The sequence below is a fragment of the Saccostrea cucullata genome, unplaced genomic scaffold, assembly GCF_032062105.1.
Source record: "Saccostrea cucullata isolate Sc308-1 unplaced genomic scaffold, CSIRO_AGI_Scuc_v1 ctg4838, whole genome shotgun sequence".
Classification (NCBI taxonomy): domain Eukaryota; kingdom Metazoa; phylum Mollusca; class Bivalvia; order Ostreida; family Ostreidae; genus Saccostrea; species Saccostrea cuccullata.
Window position 1 is genome coordinate 37439 of NW_026930797.1, and position 5561 is coordinate 42999.

At 32.9% G+C, this 5561-nt stretch overlaps 1 long non-coding RNA gene across 1 annotated transcript; it reads right to left on the minus strand.

Annotated features, from left to right (window-relative positions):
- Positions 1-653: 653 nt before the first annotated feature.
- On the minus strand, positions 654-5013 carry LOC134230123 (uncharacterized). Its single transcript, XR_009984282.1, has 3 exons — positions 4934-5013; positions 2253-2337; positions 654-767 (listed from the first exon to the last, which is right to left on the minus strand). It is a non-coding gene; the product is annotated as an uncharacterized LOC134230123 (long non-coding RNA).
- Positions 5014-5561: the final 548 nt, after the last annotated feature.

The window sequence follows — 5561 nt, forward strand, 5'->3', positions numbered from 1 at the left end:
AGTTGCCGACCTATAATTTTTAGTCTGAGTAGGTAGGTAGGCAATTTTTTTTTTTTTTTTTTTTTGAAAAAAAAATATTTCCAGATCTTTGTTAGATAACATAAAATAAAGTTTTTCATAGACCTACTTTACATGAATAAGCTGCACTCTTGGTATGATTGATAAAGAAAAAAATTGAAAATGAAACAGTTTTAATATCCTGAAAAATTGGAGAGAAAAAAATATTACAAAATGGTTTTAAAAAAGTTTGGGTCGGGTGCATTTTCAGGGGGTCGGTCGGCAAATGCAAACAAACAATATTTTATTTTAGGCCTAATATAAATAATGTTTTCAGCCTTATTATGTCATTGAGAATATATTACTACATGTATCTCATACTAAGAACCCTGCTTTAAGTTTGATTAGTTTGAGAGAAAACATACTCTTTATAATAACAAAATATTTGGGAGAGATTTTTTTTTATTTTGATATTCGACCTAGAAATTGGTTGAAGATCATTGCAGACCCTCCACGTAGTCCACCCCATTGCACAAAAGCTAGATTACACCAGGCAGGGGAGAAATATACTCTGGACTACGATTTTAAATAAAGATATACAGTAGATTTTGATACTGACCTTTGACCTAGAAATTTGGTCCAAGGACACTCTTCATCCACTATCCACAGGCTCTCTGTAGTTTAAGTTTGAGAGAGAAATATGCTCAGAACAAGTGATATCAGATGGAATGATGGGTAGACACTGTCTTAGGGCATCCACAGAACAGGACCTAAAAAAAGTGCAATATATATATATGTATTACAGTATAGAAACACATGTACTTGTATATTAATGACTTATCATATGCTGCATTGGACACATATGATTTTATCATGGTTAAAGTATACATGCATCTTATGAGTAATTTTATACCGGTATTGCATGTACGCTCAGTTTATTTAGGAAATAAATAACAAGTTTATAAACTTCAATGGGAGAGATACCACAAATGTATATATAAACAAGTAATGTAATTTTTTTTTACATATATTGTCCAACATTATTTACAATCCATTCATCATGTTCATAAATTGGCTGATCAAAATTCAGTCAGTTTTAGATCTATATGATATACCATAAAGGATTTTCACATTTACAAAAGTTATTCCCCTTCGCAGGGTCGATCTGGGGTCAACCGGCTTAAGACACTTTTTTCCGTCTTTAACCGTATCAACTTTGAGGGACAATATCTTGGAAATAAAATCAGTATTAACATATTCATTATGATTTTCATGTTGCCCCCATACTCTGCCAATACAGATACAGATTGTAATTGTCCAATATTTTTGAAGATTGAAAATATTAACCAGTAACTTACAAAGGACAAAGTGGGAAAAATGAGCGATACGCCAACAATTGGAGAAAACTCTTAGGAATGTGAAATTCGTCTTGCTGTTTTTTCATCCATATAACCTTTTAGTATCATAAAATTTACCAAAATTTAATACTTCAAACAATTTCATTGAATATCTTTAAAATAAAGGAAACTCTAAAAACCTAGTGACTTGCAGAAATTATTCCTTGGAGAGAAAAAAATCTATCATATTTCATATAAATATGTGCGTAATGAGCCTTTTTTATTCATTTAGAACATACGGTATGTGCCTCATTTCCCCAAGAAATTTTCAAAGACAATGGACTATCTGTAAGCAGAAATAATTGCTGTTTACTTACATTGGAAAAATTTATGAAAATAATTAATTTCCTATTTTTTTTATTTTAAATAATTCTTAGAATAATTTAATCTATTAAAAATAATCTAACTGACTGTAAAATAACATTTTTCATAATCTTAATCTATGGGCAGATCACTCTAACTTCATAAAACTAACTGATATTAAAGTAGAACTCTTTAGTGTGCAGTTTTAGAGCTTCCTTTAAGTAATCAAAATACTGACCAGCAAGAAATCAGTTAATAAGCATTTCATTTTTTTCATTCAAATTTTTGGAGAGATCTCAGAGTTTTTTCCTGTTCAATTCAGGTTCGAGACGACAAAGTTTTATTGAAGTGTATGTATTAGAGAACTGATTGTATGTCAATCATAGCAATACACACATAACATGGAGGGGGCAAATTGTTTTAGCCCTAGCTTTTACATAAAACTTCTTGTAGCTCACAGCTGATATACCACAGTTCAGTATTTAAATAAAATTTAGAATCTTTTTTTCAGGCAATTGTCAAATACATACGAATCATGAATGAATTACCACTTACCAAATGACCACATCCTGAATCATCATACATTTTCTATGATTTTATCTCACTGGTTTTCTTTTAAAGTCACACAGTTTTCTTCTCTCTGAAATGATAAATTATGTCCAGGTACTATTGCATTCTAATTTAAACTAATTATGTAATAGCAGTAGCAACAACCAGAATGGAAGAGAAAATAACCAGAAGTCTCTGTCGAGACTGTAGCTCTACTGGTTTGTACTTATCAAAAACTGATGCACAGAATTATGTATCTTAGTATCTATAGTCTACTTGTGTGCCAAGTTATATTGAAATCAGACTAAAATTTAAGGAGTAGTGTTTGCAGACAGACGGACAGACGCCGGACGCTTTATTATCGCATAATTAAGCTCTACTGGTCAGAGACCAACAAAACAAGATGCGCTTGTGAAACACAGCAACAAAGTTCGAAAAAACAATTTTTTTAGCATACAGGTCACAGTCAAGATCACTGACACATAATCATTGTCCTTATTGCCCTTTGAAAGCACTTCATTAGTGGAGTATGCATACTAATTTAAAGTAAATATGAAGCCACTATCTCGACATATAGTTCTAAAGTTATGGTGAAGGTTTAAGTTGACAACAGACACTCAGACAGACACACAGATATACAGTTATGTCAAAAGTTTGAACATTATAACTTGGTATACACACAGCCACTTCGAGGTATCAAGGGTAAAATTCACAGCACAGTGGGACTGGCGGACTGCATTTTGACTTCGAGGGATCAAGGGTTTCGAAAGATCAGAAGTTCGAGAAATCAAGTGCAAATCTGCTTAGTTATATAGTGGAAAAAATCGGGACTGGAGACTCACTTCAAGCGATCAAGAACTTCCGAGAAATCGAAGTTCAAGCCATCAAGAGTTACCTGTATATACAGATATAAGAAGCATGTTATTATTTGCAATTTTGACCTAATGACAGCTAAATCTGTTCGGTAAGACAATACCGTGTACATGTATGTAAGTAGTTTTATTGTGCATGATTATTTACTTATTTTCTTGATCTTCTCAACTTGAAGTGTTCTGTATTTTATTACCAAGTTTGTAATAAACATAATGAAACATTCCCTTTTCCACATCACATCCAGTATCAGACCTTCGACCAATATCAGCCCTAGGGTCTCTGTCCCTCTGGCTGAAATTGGTGTCTCGGGCTAGGATGCGATATGGAAAGGAGTATGTATTATTTGCTATACATTGACCTACTCAGGTCAATAATTGTGAAAAAACTGATAATTCAAGCTGATGATTCATTTGCATTTCATGACAAACTATCAATATTAATTCACTATTAAGATTTTCTTTTTTTACATCTTCATCTCAACAGGTTAGACATTACAAAAAAAAATCTTTTGAGCAGTAAACTATTTCAATAAACAACAAGAAAATTTTGATGTAACCATCAATTGTCGCCCGGGAAATTTTCAAAGTAAGGCCATTCCAAGTTTTTTCTATGTTTAGCGTCCGAGTGAGCCTTGGTTTTTGACACCCCATATGAGAAAAACACACAACAACAGGAGTTCTGAAATTGATAAATTTAGTCGAAATTTTTGAATTTTGTAAATATCTCCAAATAATTCTGTACAGTAAGTTATATTGGGTGTATTGTAAGCATTTAATCTTTTGTTTTTGCTTAAGAATAGATATTTCTTCTATTAAAGCAGTTTAGTTCGATCAAATCATTTGAAGGACGTCATTTTTATGACTTTTAAGCTTGTATTAATTTTTTGTTTTGGTTTGTGTGTTTTTTTGTGAAAAGGTAGGTAGGTTTTGGAAAGATGAGTGGACGCTAAACAGAGAAAAAACTTGGAATGGCCTAAACAATGAAAATGAGCCTTGATGAAAATGAGTCTTGATCAGCAAACTGCTTCGATATGTGTAAAAAGGCATGCGTCTAATTGATGGAGACGATAGTCGCAAATATTTTTAAAAACTTGTAGTCGAATAAAATTCAATCAAAAACGATACCATTTTAAACTTGATCAATTCCTCAAGTAAATGTTGGCTGCATAAAATATAAAATAAAGTTAGACACACGCATCATTTATATTTAAAAATGTATTAATTTTCAATTTTAGAATATAAAACACGAACTAGCTGTGCAGAGTACGTTTTTATCCGAGAAGTAAAATTCGATATTCTGAAAAAAGGGACCTGTCGTTGTTTCGATAGTAAATGATAAGTAACTTTATATATCAAATATGAAAAACATATACATTTTTACAGATAAACTTTATGGAAGTAAATATATTATGTATCTCGTAATTTATAAACGGAACGAACATTCTGATTAACAATCTTTTCAATGTTTAGAAAACCTTTAATTCTATACATAACTACTCCCACACCAATCCCCATACACCAACACTTAAACTTATATGTATAGAGCAGCCCGGTCCTCCGGGCTGCAATAAAACAAACTTAATCTCTTCAGAAAAGAGGACAGGCTTTCACCTACATTCACTTTTTTATGTATATTAATTTTCCCTCCATATCATCGTCATGCATATGATTAGGGGTTATGCTATTCGCTATGTACAATCTGTTCTGATGAGGATATCCTTCATGAATAATCGGATAAGCTGAGATTGAAGACACTTTTTGTAAAAATATCGATGCTTTTATCAAAGTTTTGAACCAAAAATATTTAATTTATACCTTGCCATAAGTCGTAAGTTCCAAAAAAAAAACAAGAGTTGGCTCCCAAAAGTCAGAAAACACATGTGGTATTCAAACCGGATGTTATACAGTCTGAATTTAATTACGAAACCATGTTCGGTGTAACTATTATCATCCGGATAATTTGAGCGGGGTTTAAAATTTTTTTTTTTAGTTCCGAAAAGTATTCATTATACCCGCACTTTCTAAAGAAAGTTCGGGTATATTGTTGTTACTCATGTCCGTCCGTCCGTCCGTCCGTCCGTCCGTCTGTCACACTTTTCTTACCTGAACTCCTCCTACATTTTAAACAGTAGCTTAATCATCTTTTGGGAGATGGTTGGTGGTGTCATGTAGATGTGCAGTAAGGTTTCGGAATTTTGATATTGCCCCGGGGGGTCAAATGGGGTCGAAAAATGACGTTTTTTTGTGCAAAAAGTCCCGTCTTCCCTGAACTCCTTCTACATTTTACTCAGCAGCCTAATCACCTTTTGGGTGATGTTTGGTGGTGTCATGTAGATGTGCAGTAAGGTTTCGGAATTTTGATTTTGCCCCAGGGGGTCAAATAGGGGTGAAAAAATGACGTTTTTTATGCAAAAAGCCCCATCTTCCCTAACTCCCTTACATT